The following is a 20953-nucleotide window of genomic DNA, read 5'->3' on the forward strand; positions in this document are numbered from 1 at the left end:
AAAGAAAGGAAAATTAGGCCAAGAAAGATGATTCATGCCTGTGATCGGGCACTTTGTAAGGCTGAGGCTAGAGGATTGTTTGAGACCAGGAGTTCCAGACCAGCCTGGGCAATAAAGCAATAGGTTCCATCTCTACAAAAGCTAAAAAGCTGAGCATGACGGCACAACCACTTAGGATGCTGAGGGGTAGGATCCATTTAGCTCAGAAGTTTGAGGCTGCAGTGAGATATAACTGTGCCACTGCAATCCAGCCTGGAAACAGAGCAAGACCTTGTCTCAAAAATTAAAAAGAAAAGAAAAATTAAATTTAGTAAGTTCAAAGAGAAACAAAATATCATGATGAAATAAAGTATCAGATAATGCTAACATTTATATTCCACTGTTTATGCCTCAACAAAAATATCAAAGTGTTAGGTGAGAGGAGAAAGTAAAGCTAGGCACTATGCAAGTTACTTTACACATTATTTTACTGAAGGATGTGAGGTAAATATTGTGATTCTCCAAGCTAAGAAATTTAAGGCTTGGAAAGGTTAGCTAATTTGCCTGAGATTAAGTAACTAGGATACAGCTTTAAATTCATGCCTGCTTGAAAACTTGGGTTTTGCTTATATGCCTCTTTACTGCCTCTCCGGAATTTTTCTACCAATGCTATAGCAATATAATCATATCTTGATTTTTCAAATAAAGCAGGAGGAAAATAATTCTAGAAGTAAATGAAAATTTCTGAAATAAGTTATAGGGATATAGTATACATTATACTTTCAGACTCTGCTAAATTAATTGATATTTGACTATTCAAGCAATTCATAAATCAAATATAAATTATGAATTAATACTTCTATTATAAAAGACTCATTCAACATCAATTAAATGTGGGAATCACTAACAAACTAATCTCTAAAAGTTAATGAAAAAAAGATGGAAGGTGACAATAGCACAGCATTTTCCCCTTTAGCATCCATAATATCTTCTGCAGTGAAAGATACGCTCATAATGACACACAAATATTTCATGCATTCATTCTCTGTTCAGTCAGTTCTTACATGGCTCAGATTTCTTATTATCAGCTGGGGAACAGGATATAGTAAAATTCCCTATAAGCTTTATTCTAACAATCTGGTTGCTAGCCAGATACAGTAGCATATACATTAACTTAGCCAGGAAACATTTTCCAGAGCATTATAAACAGAGGCCTTAGGGGAAACCAATGAGCCAATGAACAAGGCAGGTGAATATTGTGAGACTGCTCTTCCCTAGCCTGAAAGCTCAGTTCAAATTCCCTGTAGTGCCCATCAATTTCACAGTTCATCATCTGTGATGTAGGTTGCTGTTAATAAGTCATGGGGAACTGATGTGGTGAGGATACCATCTTTGATGCACTCCTGGGTCTATCCATCATGGGAAATGGCAGAAACACATTTTGTGTTGCTCTTGTTAAGGAAGGTTGATTATTCATTATTATTAACATGTATTTATTGGCAAGGCACAATATGGAACATGTAATTAGATTCAACATATGTACTGCAGGATTTGTAATCAGGCAGCAGTTTTTTCTCTCTTGAGGGGAAAATAAGTAAGAAAGAAAGATGAGGCTTAAAATCTGAGTATTATGTATCCTTCTATATAAAAGAGCATTGCTGATTTAAAATGAATTCTGACAATAAATTCCTTCTCTCAAATATCTGAAAAGCTAACTAATATTAAGTGAGCATTAATAGGCAATGTCTGAATCTTTTCCCTGTTAGTGGCCTCAGATTTGGGTGGCAAAATTTGACAAAAGTAAATCTGTCAAACCAATTACTTAGTTCAAGCTCTTTATTTATAACTGTCAAAAACATTATTGCTACAATGCTCCATTTCATATCAAACCCATGTTACTATTTACTACCATAGATAACTAAATTTCTTACTAAAGAGTGTCTTTCTGGCCGGGTGTGGTGGCTCACGCCTGTAATCCCAGCACTTTGGGAGGCCAAGTAGGCAGATCAGAAGGTCAAGAGATCAAGACCATCCTGGTCACCATGGTGAAACTCCGTCTCTACTAAAAAAAAATACATTAGCTGGGAATGTAGCACGCGCCTGGTAGTCCCAGCTACTTGAGAGGCTGAGGCAGGAGAATTGCTTGAACCCAGAAGGCAGAGGTTGCAATAAGCCGAGATCTCAGCACCACTGCACTCCCGCCTGGTAACAGGGTGAGACTCTATCTCAAAAAAAAAAAAAAAAAAAGAATGTCTTTCTATATTTACCTTCATTTAACAATAAGTATACTTGACAAACCAATAATTTGTTAGAGAATCTTGCAGGGAAAGTGTTATTTCATACTTAATATTTTATTGATTGGCTAAAAAATGAAAAATGTTAAAAATAAAAGAATTGAGAAATATGTTTGCAAACATTTTAAAAAATTATAAAACTGTTTCTTTTCCAAATTTCCAAAATTTATGTTTTACAAATGTTGTCCTCATGACATAATGCACTTAGAAAAATCACTTCTATGCTATTCCTGCTTCAAGTATATCACCTGATTCTAATAATCAGAAAACACCAGACAAATCCAAGTTGAGGAACATTCTGCAAAATAACTGGTCTGTGTTCTTCAACAATGTTAAGGTCAAGAAAGACAAAGCAAGACTGAGGAAGTGTTCCAGATTAAAAGAGAACCAGAGACGTGACAACTACATGCAAAACATAAATATGGAATTTTTTTGTTCCTATAAAGGACACTATTGGGACAAATGGCAAAATCTAAATAAGGCCTGTAGAATAGAAAATAATATTGCATCAATCTTAACTTGTTAATTTGATAATTGTTTTTTGGTTATTTAAGAAAATGTTTTTATTTTTTCTTATTTTTAAGAACCTCCCTCTGACATTTAGGAGTAAATGATGGCTGTCATGTCTGTAACTATCTCACATAGTTCAGAGAAAGAATGAGTATGTATAGGTGACAAAGGGACAGAAATAAGGTAAAGATGTCAAAATGTTAACATTGAGGAATCTGGATAAAAGGTATATTAGAGGCCAGGCGCCATGGCTGTCACCTGTAATCCCAGCACTTTGGGAGGCCGAGGTGGGTGGACCACGAGGTCAGGAGTTCAAGACCATCCTGGCCAAGATGGTGAAACCCTGTTTCTAGTAAAACTACAAAAATTAGCCAGTTGCGGTGGTAGGTTCCTGTAATCCCAGCTACTTGGGAGGCTGAGATAGGAGAATCACTTGAACCCAGGTGGCAAAGGTTGCAGTGAGCAGAGATCATGCCACTGCACTCCAACCTGGGTGACTCAGTCTCAAATAAAAAAAAAAAAAGGTATATTAGAATTGTTGTACTATTATTGTAACTTTCATATGTCTGGAAAGGATATTAAAATAAAAAGTTAAAAAGAGTATGACAGAAAAAAATCTTAGTTACATTGTTATGGAACATACTATAATTCAAGACATGTTTAATTAAAATAAAGCGACCTTGAAATTCACATAATATATATCCCTTGATTGTTTTCACATATCAAGCAATTGCAGCTGTTGTAAGCTGTTACTTATATAGACTTCTCTCAAATTTAGCTATACCAGTGGGACAATGGCATGATAATCCTTACCATCTGACAATTTAAAGCCATTTGCAAAATATTGTCTCACTAATTCGAACAAACAGGAAGAATAATACATAGCTGAAATAAACAATATTTAAAATAAATGTTTTGTTACTTTTAAACAAGTACTGCAAACAAAAATATTAACGAAATGTTGTCATACAGAACTCCCTCAAGCTACTGTGAAAGACACATATGTACTATAGGTACAAGGTGAGTTTTTGTTATTTAACATGTAGTCTATATATGGGTTGTTAAAACACCGGCTAATATTTACTATATTCTTACTATGCCAACACTTTAAATGCATTTATAAAACAAACCAACCCATCAAGAATAAAGAGCTTGAACTAAGGTTTTTTTATTAACGTAAAACTTAGCTAACACTTCTCTCTGAAATTGCATTGCATATCATTGGCTTCCAATGTTTTTTCGTTGCTCATTTCTGTCAAATCATAATTCAGACGTAAAAGTTCAAATGCCAACTCCAATAAAGCTTCCTTAATTCAATAATCAGAACTAATCATTCCCTTTTCTGAATTCCTATAAGCCTTTATTCAACAACATTCATTAAAGTTCTCCTGAATATAAGTATTAAACACTTGCTACATCCAAAACATTGAGTGATTTCTAAGAGTTCACAGGGTAAAAGGGATTGTTAATATAATTAAAATTATATAATAAAACAATGGTGTTATTAAAAATGCCTTGAATTTATTGAACACTTACCAATGTGACAAGCATGGTACTAAGTATGTTACAAACATTGTCTTCTTTAATTCTTACTGTTACCCTATAAGAAGTCATTACTAACATCCCCATTTTGCAGATGAGAAAACCAAGACTTAGAGAAAGGGAATAACTTGCATAAGCAGGCATAACTGGTAAATGACAGAGTCTGGTCTATTTGACTCAAAAGTTTATGTTTTTAAATTACTTCCTGCCAGCAAAATGTAGCAGTCTCATGGAGGGGAAAATGTGAACCTAAGTAAATTATAGTTCAAGGTTAAAACGTAATGTTCAACAAAAAGAGAAGGAAGATGTTGAGAAAGGAAGACTTGCTATCTAATATCTAAGCTGTATATTGAAAGATAAATAGACGTGATAAAGGGAGGAAAGTCATTCCAGATTGGCAATGACAAAGAGGTTTTGGGAATTCTGAGAATGCATTATGCCTGGAGGATCTACTTTCTATATAAGGAAATTAAATATCAGAAAGGTAAGCATACATACATGACATATATATATGTGTGTATATGTATATACATATACACACATATATATATCAGCTAAGAAGATTAAATACAAAATTATAAAATTTTAATTTCCCTACTAGTGTGATATGCATAAATACTGAATCAATTCACTATCTTTAGCTGCCAAAATGTACCAGACATAAAAATGTATCAATAAATTTTTGTTTAGCAAGTAGAATTTATTTAATCAGCTTTTAATAAATGGTAACTAACAAAACACCCATTGCATACAGAAAGCTATTAATATTTTATTATTTTCCATTCCTGAACAGATGCTTAATGTGATTAGGGTTCTATATTATGAAGAATAATCCAACAACCATCACAGACTGAGTTGGAGGGGTAGAGAATGGAAATGGGTGGGCAATTATAAAGTAATGGGACTCCCCAAAGCATACTGCAGCATAGTAGAGACAGATAGCCCCACAAAGCTTATTCAACAGTTTCCTTATCCTGCAGATGAGGAAATCAAGACAAGATGAAATCTTTTTTTTTTTCATTATTCAAGGTTTATTGGGGGTTTTAGTTGGTGTAACACTTGGATGGTTGGTTGCATTGTTTATATGTAGATCTTTTTACATTATAGGATAATGTACACTACTCATATCTGTATCGTTCACAAAATAAGATCCTGTGGAACAATTATGCACAAGACATGCAATATTGGATCTATACACTGAATGCCAGGATGTGACTTATTGGGAAAAAATGTTGGACTAGACATGTTCAGTGAAGGAGCCAGGAAGTTACATAACACATGATAAACATCCATCTGGCTCAAGGGGCAACTACAGCATGTGCAGCATTGGCAGTGGTGTCTCAGAAGTGGCAGAACTATTTCACACTAACCAGTTTAGGACTACACAAGATTAGTGTCATCTAGCATCAGGATATAGCTGTAGGACTCTAACATTCCTATTTCTAACTTCTGGAATTGATGTTTTTTCCACTCCAACTTAAAATATTACTGCTTTAATCACAGATCAGATAAAAAGGACAATATGCACAACCTCTAACTAAAATCCTGTTGTAGCCTAGACAGTGAAATGGTATGACATCAGAAGACTTTAAAATTGCAGCTCTTTTTGGATCCTCCAAAGAGTATCGGCACTCTTCTTCAAACTGGCCTCTTCCTCAGGAGTCAGAATCACCTTCAAAACGTCTGAGATTCCATTCTGTCCCAAAATGCAAGGAACATTAAGGAAGACATCATCCTTTATTCCATAGAGACCCTTAATCATGATGGAAATTGGGTGCACCCACCTAAGATTCTTTGTTATAATCTCTGCCAAATCTGCCACAGACAGTTCAATGGCCCAGGATGTGTAGCTTTTGAGTTTGATCGCCTCGTAAGAACTCTCAATCACCTGCTTGTGAACCTCTTTCTACTGTTCCTTATCAGTCCCTAAATCTTGGTGCAGAGTCTTCAGGGAGACACCAGCAACCAACATTCACTCGATTCCATAGAGGCATACTGGAATCTCCATGTTCCCCAAGGACACACCCATGACAGCTTAATGGGTGAACTCTCAGCCTTTCCCCATCAGGTAATGGAATCGGGCTGAATCCAGATTGCAACCACTTCCAATAACACAGTTTTTGGGAAAGCCACTTATCTTCCAAGCCACATAGGTCAAGATATCTACTAGATTTGAAACAATAAGCAACTTGCAGTTCGGTATTTTACAACATTAGGAATGATGAATTTATAGATGTTCACGTTACGTTGGACCAAATTAAGACAGCTTTCTATCTCTTGCTGACGTGCTCCATCCATGATAACGACCAGCTTGGAGTTTGCAGTTACATTATAGTCTTTGCTAGAAACAATCTTTGATGTTCTAAGGAAAAGGCTGCCATGTTGGAGATCCATCATCTCTCCCTCCAATTTGTCTTCCATGACATCAACAAGAGCAACTTCATCTGCCAAGTCCTTCATTAAGATACTGATGGCAGGCACGAGATCCAAGATGGCCTTTAGGAACAGCTCAGAGTTGCAGCTCCCAGTGAAAGCACAGAGGGTGAGTGGAAGCTGCATTTTATTGCCCACGGACCAGGAGATTCTCAGGCGGAGGAGCCCCACAGGTCGCCAGCACGGCTGTTTTGGCCGGCATGGTTCTTTTGGTCAGCGCGGCTGCTTTGCCCCATGCAGCTGCTTTGTTGGTGCCCCGGCCGGAGGTTCTCCGTACAAAATACACTGGTGCAGGTGTCCTTCTGGCTGGTGATTGGAGACCGGGGAAGTCGCCCATTCATCTGATTAAAGAGCGGACTGAACAGGGAGCCAGGCCAGGAGAGTCCTGGGCAAAAAAAGCGCCACGAATCTCAGCACTGCTGTTTAAGCCTGCGCAGTGAGTCGCCGCATGGGAAATCACAAATATCCCGGTGCCTTTTCAACATGCAACTAGCATAGAGGTGACTGTTCAGCTTAAAAAAAAAAAGGCTCTGAGGCAGGGAGCCAGGTGATCAGGCTTGGCTGATCCCACCCCCACAAAAGAATAGCAGTCAGAAAACTCTCTGGATTGAGAGTTTCACAGCAAGCGCAGCTGAATCCAGGACGGGCCAGCTTTGTGGGGGAGGGGCGTCCGCCATTACCAAGGTACTTCACCACTACGGAGGTAGTCCGCCATTGCTGAGGCCACCAGCCCTTACCAAGGCAACCTGCCATTGCTGAGGCTGCCTGCCATTGCCAAGGTAACCTGTCATTGCCAAGGCAACCTGCTATTACAGAGAGAGTCAGCCAATACAGAGGTGGGCCACCATTGCCAAGGCAGTTCTAACTAGACCCATATAAACAATACTGCAGGGAAGTTCACATGGCAGCTGGGTGGAGCCAACAGCAGCTCAGCAAAGCCTCTGCAGGCAGACAGTGACCAGGCTGCCTCCATGCTGGGTAGGGCAGCCCTGAAAAAAAAAAAAAAAAAAAAAAAAAAAAAAAAAAAAAAAAAAAAAAAGGCAGCAGCACAATGGAAACTCATAAATAAAGCCCTAACTCCCTGGGACAGAGAATCTGGGAACAAAAAGAGGTTTATAGGTTCTGCTGCAGCAGACCTAAACGTACCTGCCCAGAGGCTCTGAATGAACAAAGGAGCTCAGAGCTCAGCACTTGAGTTCCTATAAAGGACAGACTGTCTCCTCAAGCAGCTCACTGACCCCTGTATATCCAAAGAGTCACCTCATAAAGGAGAGATCAGACTGACATTTGGTGGGTATCCTTCTGGGACAAAGATAGCAGAAGAAGAAACTGGTAGCAACCCTTATTGTTTTGCAGCTGCTGCAGGCAATCCCCAGATAAGCAGGGCCGAGAGTGGACCTCAGCAGTCCTACAGCGGAGGGCCCAGACTATTAGAACTAAGAAACACAAATAACTTCATCATCAACAAACAGAACGTCCAAACAAAGACCAAATCTGAAAGCCAGCAACTACAAAGACGACAGGCAGATTAATCCATAAAGATGGGAAGAAACCAGCGCAAAAAGGATGAAAACACCCGAAATCAGAACACCTCTCCTCCTACAAGGGATCACAACTCCTCACCAGCAAGGGAACAAGGTTGACGGAGAACAAGTGTGATGAAATGACAGAATCAGACTTCAGAAGGTGGGTAGTAAGAAAGTTCTGTGAACTAAAACAACATGCTCTAACCCAATACAAAGAAACTAAGAATGTTGAAAAAGATTTGATGAAACGCTAACGAGAATGGACAAATTAGAAAGGAATATAAGTGAACTGATAGAGCTGAAAAACACAACACGAGAACTTCGCGAAGCATGCACAAGTTTCAACAGCCGAACTGACCAAGCAGAAGAAAGGATATCAGAGGTCGAAGATCAACTCAATGAAATAAAATGAGAAGGCAAGAATAGAGAAAAAAGCGTAAAAAGGAATGAACAAAGTCTCCAAGAAATGTGGGACTATGTGAAAAGACCTCATCTACATTTGATAGGTGTACCTGAATGCGACGAAGAGAAAGAATCCAAGCTGGAAAATACACTTCAGGATATTATCCAGGAAAACTTCCCCAACCTAGCAAGGCAGGCCAATATTCAAGTCCAGGAAATACAGAGAACACCACAAAGATATTCCTCACAAAGAGCAACCCCAAGCACATAATCGTCAGATTCACCAGGGTTGAAATGAAGGAGAAAATACTAAGGGCAGCCAGAGAGAAAGGTCGGGTTACCCACAAAGGGAAGCCCATCAGACTCATAGCAGATCTCTCAGCAGAAACCGTACAAGCCAGAAGAGAGTGGGGGCCAATATTCAACATACTTAAAGAAAAGAACTTTCAACCCAGAATCTCAAATCCAGCCAAACTAAGCTTCATAAGTGAAGGAAAAATAAAATCCGTTGCAAACAAGCAAGTACTCAGAGATTGCGTCACCACCAAGCCTGCTTTACAAGAGTTCCTAAAAGAGGCTATACACATAGAAAGGAACAACCAGTACCAGCCACTCCAAAAACATGCCAAATGGTAAAGAGCATCAACACAATGAAGAATCTGCATCAACTAATGGGCAAAACAGCCAGTTAGCACCAAAAATGCAGTATCAAATTCACACATAACAATATTAACCCTAAATGAAAATGGACTAAATGCCCCAATCAAAAGACACAGACTGGCAAATTGGATAAAAAGCCAAACCCATCAGTGTGCTGTATCCAGGAAATCTATCTCACATGCAAGGATACACAAAGGCTCAAAATAAAGGGATGGAGGAAGATTTACCAAGCAAATGGAGAGCAAAAAAAAGCAGGAGTTGCAATTCTCTTCTCTGATACAATAGACTTTAAAGCAACAAAGATCAAAAGAGACAAAGAAGGACATTACATAATGGTAAAAGGATCAATGCAACAAGAAGAGCTAACGATCCAAATATATATGCACCCAATACAGGAGCACCCAGATACATAAGGCGAGTTCTTAATGACTTACAAAGAGACTTACACTCCCACGCAATAATAGTGGGAGACTTTAACACCCCATTGTCAATATTAGACAGATCAAGCAGACAAGGATATCCAGGACTTGAACTCAGACCTGGACCAAGCAAACCTAATAGACATTTACAGAACTCTCCACCCCAAATCCACAGAATATACATTCTTCTCAGCACCACGTCACACCTACTCTAAAACTGACCACATAATTGGGAGTAAATCACTCCTCAGCAAATGCAAAAGAACGGAAATCATAACAAACAGCCTCTCAGACCACAGTGCAATCAAGTTAGAACTCAGAAGTCGAAAACTAATTCAGAACTGCACAGCATCATGGAAACTGAACAACTTGCTCTTGAATGTTGACTGGATAAAAAAAGAAATGAAGGCAGAAGTAAAGACGTTCTTTGAAACCAAAGAGAATGAAGACACAACATACCAGAGTCACCGGGACACATTTAAGCAGTCTCTAGAGGAAAATATATAGCAATAAGTGCCCACATGAGAAGCAAGGAGAGATCTAAAATTGACACCCTACCGTCAAAATTGAAAAAGCTAGAGGAGCAAGATCAAAAAAACTCAAAACCTAGCAGAAGACAAGAAATAGCTAAGATCAGAGCAGAACTGAAGGAGATAGAGACACAAAAAAACCCTTCAAAAAAATCAATAAATCCAGGAGCTGCTTTTTTGAAAAGATCAACAAAATGGACAGACCACTAGCCAGATTAATAAAAAAGAAAAGAGAAAATAACCAAATTGATGCAATAAAAAATGAGAAAGGGGATATCACCACAGATTCCACAGAAATTCAAACCATCATCAGAGATTATTACAAACAACTCTATGCACATAAACTAGTAAACCTGGAAGAAATGGATAAATTCCTAGACATTAGCCTCCTCCCAAGCCTAAACCAGGAAGAAGCCGAAACCCTGAACAGAGCCATAACAAGGTCTGAAGTTGAGGCAGCAAGTAAGAGTCTACCAACCAAAAAAAGCCCAGGTCCAGACAGCTTCACAGCCAAATTCTACCAGATATACAAAGAGGAGCTGGTACCATTCCTTTTGAAACTATTCCAAACAATCCAAAAAGAGGGAATCCTTCCCAAATCATTTTATGAGACCAACATCATCTTGACACCAAAACCTGGCAGAGACTCAACAAGAAAACAAAACTTCAGGCCAATATCCATGATGAACATAGACGCAAAAATCTTCAATAAAATACTGGCAAACCGATTGCAACAGCACATCAAAAAGCTTAACCACCATGATCAAGTAGGCTTCATCCCGGGGATGCAAGGCTGGTTCAACATACGCAAGTCCATAAACGTAATTCACCACATAAACAGAACCAAAGACAAAAACCACATGATTATCTCACTTGATGCAGAGAAGGCCTTTGACAAAATTCATCAGCCCTTTATGCTAAAAACCCTCAATAAGCTAGGTATTGATGGAACGTAGCTCAAAATAAGAAAAGCTATTTATGACAAACCAACAGCCAATATCATACTGAATGGGCAAAAACTGGAAGCATTCCCTTTGAAATCTGGCACTAGACAAGGATGTCCTCTCTCACCACTCCTATTCAATATAGTACTGGAAGTTCTGGCCAGAGCAATCAGGCAAGAAAAAGAAATAAAGCGTATTCAAATAGGAAAGGAGAAAGTCAAATTGTCTCTATTTGCAGACGACATGATTGTATATTTAGAAGATCCCATTGTCTCAGCTCAACATCTCCTGAACCTGATAGGCAACTTCAGCAAAGTCTCAGGATACAAAATCAATGTGCAAAAATCACATGCATTCCTATACACCAATAACAGACTTAAAGAGAGCCAAATCAAGAACGAACTGCCATTCACAATTGCCACAAAGAGAATAAAATACCTAGGAATACAACTAACAAGGAAAGTAAAGGACCTTTTCAAGGAGAACTATAAGACACTGCTCAACGGAGTAAGAGAGGACACAAACAGATGGAGAAACATTCCATGTTCATGGTTAGGAAGAATCAATATTGTGAAAATGGCCATACTGCCCAAAGTAATTTACAGATTGAACACTATCCCCATCAAGCTACCAATGACCTTCTTCACAGAACTGGAAAAAAACATCTTAAACTTCATATGGAACCAAAAGAGAGCCTGCATAGCCAGGTCCATTCTAAGCAAAAAGAACAAAGCGGGAGCCATCACACTACCCAACTTCAATCTATACGACAAGGCTACAGTAATCAAAACAGCATGGTACTGGTACCAAAACAGAGATATAGACCAATGGAACAGAACAGAGGTCTCGGAGGCAACACCACATATCTACAACCATCCAATCTTTGACAAACATGACAAAAACAAGCAATGGGGAAAGGATTCCCTGTTTAATAAATGGTGTTGGGAAAACTGGCTAGCCATGTGCACAGAGCAGAAAGTGGACCCTTTCCTGACACCTTACACTAAAATTAACTCCAGATGGATTAAAGACTTAAACGTAAGACCTAACACCATAAAAACCCTAGAAGAAAATCTAGACAAAACCATTCAGGACATACGCGTAGGCAAGGACTTCATGACCAAAACACCAAAAGCATTGGCAACAAAAACCAAAATAGACAAATGGGACCTAATCAAACTCCACAGCTTCTGCACAGCAAAAGAAACAGTCATTAGAGTGAATCGGTAACCAACAGAATGGGAAAAAATTTTTGCAGTTTACCCATCTGACAAAGGGCTGATATCCAGAATTTACAAAGAACTAAAACAGATTTACAAGAAAAAAGCAAACAAGCCCATTCAAAAGTGGGAAAAGGATATGAACAAATACTTTGCAAAAGAAGACATACATGAGGCCAACAAACATGAAAAAATGCTCATCATCACTGGTCATCAGAGAAATGCAAATCAAAACTACATTGAGATACCATCTCACACCAGTTACAATGGTGATCATTAAAAAATCTACAGACAACAGATACTGGAGAGGATGTGGAGAAATAGGAACACTTTTACACTGTTCTTGGGAGTGTAAATTAGTTCAACCATTGTGGAAGACAGTGTGGCGATTCCTCAAGGACCTAGAAATAGAAACTCCATTTGACCCAGCAATGCCATTACTGGGTATTTATCCAAAGGATTATAAATCGTTCTACTATAAGGACACGTGCACACAAATGTTCACTGCAGCACTGTTTACAACAGCAAGGACTTGGAACCAACCCAAATGCCCATCGATGATAGACTGGACAGGGAAAATGTGGCACATATACACCATGGAATATTATGCAGCCATAAAAAATCATGAGATTTTGTCCTTTGCAGGGACATGGATGAACCTGGAAACCATCATTCTCAGCAAACTGACACAAGACCAGAAGATCAAATATCGCATGTTCTCACTCATAGGCAGGTATTGAACAATGAGAACACATGGACACAGGGAGGGGAGCACTAGACACAGGGGTCTGTTGGGGGGAAATAGGGGAGAGTCAGTGGGGGGTGGGGAGTTGGGGAGAGATAACATGGGGAGAAATACCAGATATAGGTGATGGGGAGGAAGGCAGCAAATCACACTGCCACGTGTGTACCTATGCAACAATCTTGCACATTCTTCACGTGTACCCCAAAACCTGAAATGCAATAAAATAAAAGTAAAACAAACAAACAAAAAAACAAAACAAAACAACAAATAAGATACTGATGGCACAGGCCATACCAACAACACCAACCCCAACAACTGTAATCTTATTCTGGGGATCTGTTCTTCCTTTAGAAAATTATGAATCAGCTGATCCTTGAGAGTTGCCATTTTGGACTTGGAACCAAAAGGAACCATGAATGCACACTGGGCGGGCATTGGGGGCTCGCAGCAGCGAGATCCAGACTCAGCGGCAGCTGCCCCAGCACCTGAAGTTGAAATCTTTAAGAATATAAGGAACATCAGGCAAGATTGCTGAATAGGAACAACTTGGGTCTGCAGCACTCAGTGAGATCAATGCAGAAGGCGGGTTATTTCTGCATTTCCAAATGAGGTGCTCGGGTCATATCCCTGGGACTGGTTAGACAGTGGGTGCAGCTCACAGAGGGTAAGCAGAAGTAGGGTGGGGCACTGCCTCACCTGCGAAGCATAAGAGGTTGGAAACTCAATCCCTTAGCCAAGGGAAGCCATGAGGGACTGTGCTGTGAGGAAAGGTGTATTCTGGTCTAGATACTATGCTTTTCCCACAGTTTTCGCAACCCGCAGACCAAGAGATTCCCTCTGGTGCCTACGCCACCAGGGCCCTGGATTTTAAGTACAAAACAGGGTGGCCCTTTGGGCAGTCACTGAGCTAGCTGCAGGAGATTTTTTCATGCCCGAGTGATGCCCATAATGCCAGTGAGACAGAACTGTTCACTCCCCTGGAAAGGGGGCTGAAACCAGGGAGCCAAGTGGTCTAGTTCAGCGGATCCCACACCCAACAGGACCCAGCAAGCTAAGATCCACTGGCTTGAAATTCTCGCTGCCAGCACAGCAGTCTGAGCTCGACCTGGGACATTCAAGCTTGGTGGGGGAAGGGCATCGCCATTACTGAGGCTTGAGTAGGCAGTTTTCTCCTCCCAGTGTAAACAAAGCCACCAGCAAGATTGAACTGGATGGAGCCCACCAAAGTGCAGCAAACCCGCTGTAGTCAGACTGCCTCTCTAGACTTCTCCTCTCTGGGCAGGGCATCTCTTAAAGAAAGGAAGAATCCCCAGTCAAGGGCTTATAAATAAAACTTCCATCTCCCTGGGACAGAACACCTGGGGGAAGGAGCGGCTGTGGGCACAGTTTCAGCAGACTTAAACGTTCCTGCCTGCCAGCTCTGCAGAGAGTGGTGGATCTCCCACCACAGGACTCAAGCTCTGATAAGGGACAGACTGCCTCCTCAAGTGGATCCCCGATCCCCATGCCTCCTGACTGGGAGACACCTCCCAACAGGGGTCGACAAACACCTCATATAAGAGAGCTCTGGCTGGCATGTGGCCTTACTGTTAGAAGGAAAACTGACAAACAGAAAAAACAGCATCAACATCAACAAAAAGGATGTTCACACAGAAACCCCATCCAAAGGTCACCATCATCAAAGACCAAAGATAGATAAATCCATGAAGAAGAGGAAAAGCCAGTGCAGAAAGGCTGAAAATTCCAAAACCCAGAGCACTTCTTCTCCAAAGGATCACAGCTCCTCTCCAGCAAGGGAACAAAAGTGTTCAGAGAATGTGACAAATTGACAGAAGTAGTCTTCAAAAGGTGGATAATAACAAACTCCTCTGACCTAAGGGAGCATGTTCTAACCCTAGCTAAGAACCTCAAAAAAGGTTAGCGGAATTGCTAACTAGAATAACAAGTTTAGAGAAAGCCATAAATGACCTGATGGAGCTGAAAAACACAGCACAAGAACTTTGTGTAGCATATAAAAGTATCAATGGCCAAATGGATCAAGTGGAAGAAAGGATATCAGAGACTGAAGATTGACCTAATGAAATAAAGTGTGAAGACAAGATTAGAGAAGAATGAAAAGGAATGAACAAAGTCCCAAAGAAATATGGGACTATCTAAAAAGACCAAACCTATGTTTGATTAGTGTACCTGAGAGCGATGGAGAAAATGAAACCAAGATGGAAAACACTTCTCAGGTTATTATCCAGGAGAACTTTCCCAACATAGCAAGGCAGGCCAACATTCAAGTCCAAGAAATACAGAGAACACCACAAAGATATTCCTCAAGAAGAGTAACCCCTAAGTACATGATTGTCACATTCACCAGGGGTGAAATGAAGGAAAACATGCTAAGGGCAGCCAGAAAGAAAGATCAGGTTACTCAACAAAGGGAAGCCCATCAGACTCTCAACAGAAACCCTACAAGCCAGAAGAAAGTGGGGGCATATATTCAACATCATTAAAGAAAAGAACTTTCAACCTAGAATGTCATGTCTAGCCAAACTAAGCTTTATAAGCAAAGGAGAAACAAAATCCTTTATGAACAAGCAATTGCTGAGAGATTTTCTAACCACGAGGCCTGCCTTATGAGAACTCCTGAAGGAAGCACTAAATATAGAAAGGAAAACCAGTACCAACCACTGCAAAAAACATATCAAATTGTAAAGACCACTGACACTATGAAAAAATTGCATCAACTCACAGGCAAAATACTAGCTAACATCACAATGAGGATCAAATTCATATACAACAATATTAACTGTAAATGTAAATGGGCTAAATGCCCCAATTAAAAGACACAGGCTGGCAAATTGGATAAAGAGTCAAGACCCATAGGTGTGCTGTATTCAGGAAACCCATCACATATGCAAAGACACACATAGGCTGTGTGTCTTTGCCTGCGATGTCTTTGCCTAAAAAATAAAGGGATGAAGGAATATTTACCAAGAAAATGGAAAGCAAAAAAAAAGCAGGGGTTGCAATTCTAGTTTCTGATAAAACAGAGTTTAAAACAACTAAGATCAAAAAAGACAAAGCAGGGCATTAAATAATGGTAAAGGGATCAAGCTAACAAGAAGTGCTAACTATCCTAAATATATATGCACCCAATACAGGAGGACCCAGATTCATAAAGCAAGTTCTTAGAGATCTACAAAGGGATGTAGACTCCCACACAATAATAGTGGGAGACTTTAACACCCCATTGTCAATATTAGCCAGATCAACAAGACAGAAAATTAACAAGGATATTCACTTGAACTCAGCTCTGAACCAAGCAAACATAATACACAACTACAGAACTCTCCACCCCAAATCAACAGAATATACATTCTTCTCAGCACTACATAGCACTTATGCTAAAGTCAACCATGTAATTGAAAGGAAAACACTCCTCAGCAAATCCAAAGGAAAGGAAATCATAACAAACAGTCTCTCGGACCACAGTGCAATCAAATTAGAACTCAGGATCAAGAAACTCACTCAAAACCACACAACTGCATTGAAAGTGAACAACCTGCTCCTGAATGACTACTGGATAAAAAACGAAATTATGGCAGAAATAAATTAGTTCTTTGAAACCAATGAGCACAAAGATACAGTGTACCAGAATCTCCAGGACACAGCTAAAGCAGTGTTTAGAGGTAAATTTATAGCACTAAATGCCCAAAGGAGAAAACAGGAAAGACTGAAAACTGACACCCTAACATCACAATGAAAAGTAGGCAGGAGCAAGCAAACTCAAAAGCTAGCCGAAGACAAGAAATAACTAAGATTAGACCAGAACTGTAGGAGACAGAGACACAAAAAACCCTTCAAAAAGAAAAAAAAAAAAAAAAAATGAATCCAGGAGTCGTTTTTTTTGAAAAGACCAACAAAATCGATAGATCATTAGCCAGACTAATAAAGAAAAGAAAGAAGAATCAAATAGATGCAATAAAAAATGATAAACGGGATATCACCACTGATCCCACAGAAATACAAACTACCATCAAGGAATACTATAAACACCTCTATGCAAATAAACCAGAAAATCTAGAAGAAATGGCTAAATTCCTGGACACATACACCATCCCAAGACTAAATCAGGAAGAAGTTAAATCCCTGAATAGACCAATAACAAGTTCTGAAACTGAGGCAGTAATTAATAGCCTACCAATCAAAGAAAGTCCAGGATCAGATAGATTCACAGTCTAATTCTACCAGAGGTACAAAGAACAGCTGGTATCATTTCTTCTGAAACTATTCCAAACAACAGAAAAAAGGGACTCCTCTCTAACTCATTTTATGTGGCCAGAATCATCCTGAAACCAAAACCTGGCAGAGACACAACAAAAAAAGAAAATTTTAGCCCAATATCCCTGCTGAACATCAAGGTGAAAATCCTTAATAAAATACTGGCAAACCGAATCTGGCAGCACATCAAAAAGCTTATCCACCACGATCAAGTCGGCTTCATCCCTGGGATGCAAGGCTGGTTCAACATGCGCACAACAATAAATGTAATCCATCACATAAACAGAACCAATGACAAAAACCACATGATTATCTCAATAGATGCAGAAAAGGCCTTAGATAAAATTTAACACTCCATCATGCTAAAAATTCTCAATAAATTAGGTACTGATGCAACGTATCTCAAAATACTAAGAGCTATTTGTGACAAACCCACAGCCAATATCATACTGAATGGGCAACAGCTCGAAGCATTCCCTTTGAAAACCAGCATAATACAAGGATGCCCTATCTCACCACTCCTATTCAACATAGTGTTAGAAGTTCTGGTCACAGCAATCAAGCAAGAGAAAAAAATAAAGGATATTCAAATAGGAAGAGAGAAAGTCAAACTGTCTGTTGGCAGATGACATGATTGTATATTTAGAAAACCCCATCGTCTCAGCTCAAAACCTCCTTAAGCTGATAAGCAACTTCAGCAGAGTCTCAGGATACAAAATCAATGTACAAAAATCACAAGCATTCCAATACACCAGTAATAGGCAGAGAGTCAAATCATGAGTGAACTCACACTCACAATTGCTACAAACAGAATTAAATACCTAGGAATACAACTTACAAAGGAAGTGAAGGGCCACTTCAAGAAGAACTACAAACCGCTGCTCAAGGAAATGAGAGAGAACACAAACAAATAGAAAACCATTTCATGCTCATGGATTGGAAGAATCAATATCGTGAAAATGGCCATACAGCCCAAAGTAGTTTATAGATTCAATACTATCCCCATCAAGCTACCACTGACTTTCTTCACAGAAGTAGAAACAACTAGTTTAAATTTCATATGGAACCAAAAAAGAGCCCATATAGCCATGACAATTTTAAGCAAAAAGAACAAAGCCGGAGGCATCATGCTACCTGACTTCAAACAATACAGACATATACACCAATGGAACAGAATAGAGGCCTCTGAAATAACACCACACATCTACAATGATCTGATCTTTGACAAACCTGTCAAAAACAAGCAACGGGGAAAGGATTCCCTATTTAATAAATAGTGTTGGGAAAACTGGCTAGCCATATGCAGAAAACCGAAACGACGCCTTCCTTATGCCTTATACAAAAATTAACCTAAGACGGATTAAAGGCTTAAACGTAAGACCTAAATCCATAAAAACCAAAACCCAAGCAATACCTTTTAGGATATAGGTATGGGCAAAAACTTTATGGTTAAAACACCAAAATCAGTGACAACAAAAGCCAAAATTGACAAATGGGATCTAATTAAAAAGCTTCTGCAGAGCAAAAGAAACTAACAGAGTGAACAGGCAACTTACAGAATGGGAGAAAATTTTTGCAATCTACCTATCTGACAAAGGGCTAATATACAGAATCTACAAGGAACTTAAACAAATTTACAAGAAAAAAACAACCCCATCAAAAAGTGGGCAAAGGATATAAACAGACACTTCTCAAAAGAAGATATTTATGTGGCCAATAAACATATGAAAAAAAGGTCATAATGACCAGAGGTCATTAGAGAAATGCAAATCAAAACCACAATGAGCTACCATCTCACACCATTTTAAACGGTGATCATTAAAAAATCTGGGGAGAACAGATGCTGGAGAGGATGTGGAGAAATAGGAACGCTTTTACACTGTTGGTGGCAGTGTAAATTGGTTCAACCATTGGGGAAGACAGTGTGGCAATTCCTCAAGGGTCTAGAACCGGAAATACCATTTGACCCAGCAATCCCATTACTGGGTATATACCCCAAAATTATAAATCATTCTACTATAAAGACACATACACATGTATGTTTATTGGAGCACTGTTCACAATAGCAAAGACTTGGAACCAACCCAAATGCCCATCAATGATAGACTAGATAAAGAAAATGTGGCACATACACACTAAGGAATACTATGCAGCCATAAAAAATGATGATTTCATGTCCTTTGCAGGGACATGGATGAACCTGGAAACCATCATTCTCAGCAAACTAACACAGGAACAGAAAATCAAATACCACATGTTCTCACTCACAAATGGGAGCTGAACAATGAGAACACATGGACACAGGGAAAGGAACATCACACACCGGGGCCTGTTGGTGGGTGGAGGGCTAGGGGAGGGATAGCATTAGAAGAAATACCTAATATAGATGATGGGTTGATGGGTGCAGCAAACCACCGTATGTAACAAACCTGCACGTTCTGCACATGTATCCTGGAACTTAAAGTTTAATAATAATAATAATAATAAAAAAACGGAAAAAAGGAGTATAAGGAGCAGACTTTTGTTAAGCAAGTAATTCTCAAAAAGTTGCTATGGGGGGAAATACTAAAACAGAGGATGCTCTGCATAAAGACTAAGTAAAAGAAAACATAAGAAATAAAACAGAATTAACAGCTATATACATGCTGAACTTCTAAGATATTTAATTCCGTTTGCCACTTTGAGGTTAAGTCAAAATGGACTTTTCAAGCAAGCTTTTTCTTCTGCCAATCTGTCAAACCACGTGAAAATATAGATGATGTGTATAAGCAAACACATAAAATCTGGGCCAGGTGTGGTGGCTCACATCTGTAATTTTAGCATTTTGGGAGACTGAGGTGGGGAGCCTTATGCTCAGGAGTTGGGAGACCAACCTGCACAACATAATGAGATCTTGTCTCTATTCAATTAAAAAAAACTAATCAGGAACGGTGGCAAGCCTGTAGTCCACCTACCCAGGAGATTGAGGCTACAGTGAACTGTAATTGTGCCACTGCATTCCAGCCTGGGTGACAGAGTGAGGCTCTGTCTCAAAAATAAATAAAATAAAATCTGTATTCTGACTAATCCCAGCTACTCAGGAGGTTGAGGCAAGAGAATTGCCTGAACCCAGGAGGTGGACGTTGCAGTGAGCCGAGATCGTGCCATTGCACTCCAGCCTGGGTAACAAGAGTGAAACTCCGTCTCAAACAAACAAACAAAAAAAAAACAAGAATCCGAAAAGAGAAACTGGAATAAAAACCTGAGAAGGACAGGAAAATAATAGAAGATGAGGCTTCAGTTGATCGTAAACCACATCTTCCAATTACCATGGATAGGTTAATTTTATTCATGCTTTAGGAGCTGCTTACTTTATCAGCAAACCGTCACTGGTTCATAAAGACTGCCCCTCTGCAGAGTGAGCCTTATGGCTTTCTGTCCTCTTGGCCCAAAAGGCAAAGTGACATGAGAGAGAGAGAGAGAGAGAGAGAGAGAGAG

General features: G+C 39.5%; 1 protein-coding gene and 1 pseudogene across 7 annotated transcripts in view; both read right to left on the reverse strand.

Moving 5' to 3' along the window:
• The window catches only part of GSTCD (glutathione S-transferase C-terminal domain containing), a 145800-nt gene that overhangs the window by 69931 nt on the left and 54916 nt on the right, over nucleotides 1-20953 (reverse strand). The window lies entirely within an intron of this gene.
• LOC116534460 lies at nucleotides 5333-14178 on the reverse strand (annotated as a pseudogene). The gene is made up of 2 exons (XR_004261727.1): nucleotides 13467-14178; nucleotides 5333-6779 (listed from the first exon to the last, which is right to left on the reverse strand). The product of XR_004261727.1 is annotated as an L-lactate dehydrogenase A chain-like (transcript).

Source organism: Sapajus apella, unplaced genomic scaffold (genome assembly GCF_009761245.1).
Source record: "Sapajus apella isolate SASKATOON/1434 unplaced genomic scaffold, GSC_monkey_1.0 scaffold87, whole genome shotgun sequence".
NCBI lineage: Eukaryota > Metazoa > Chordata > Mammalia > Primates > Cebidae > Sapajus > Sapajus apella.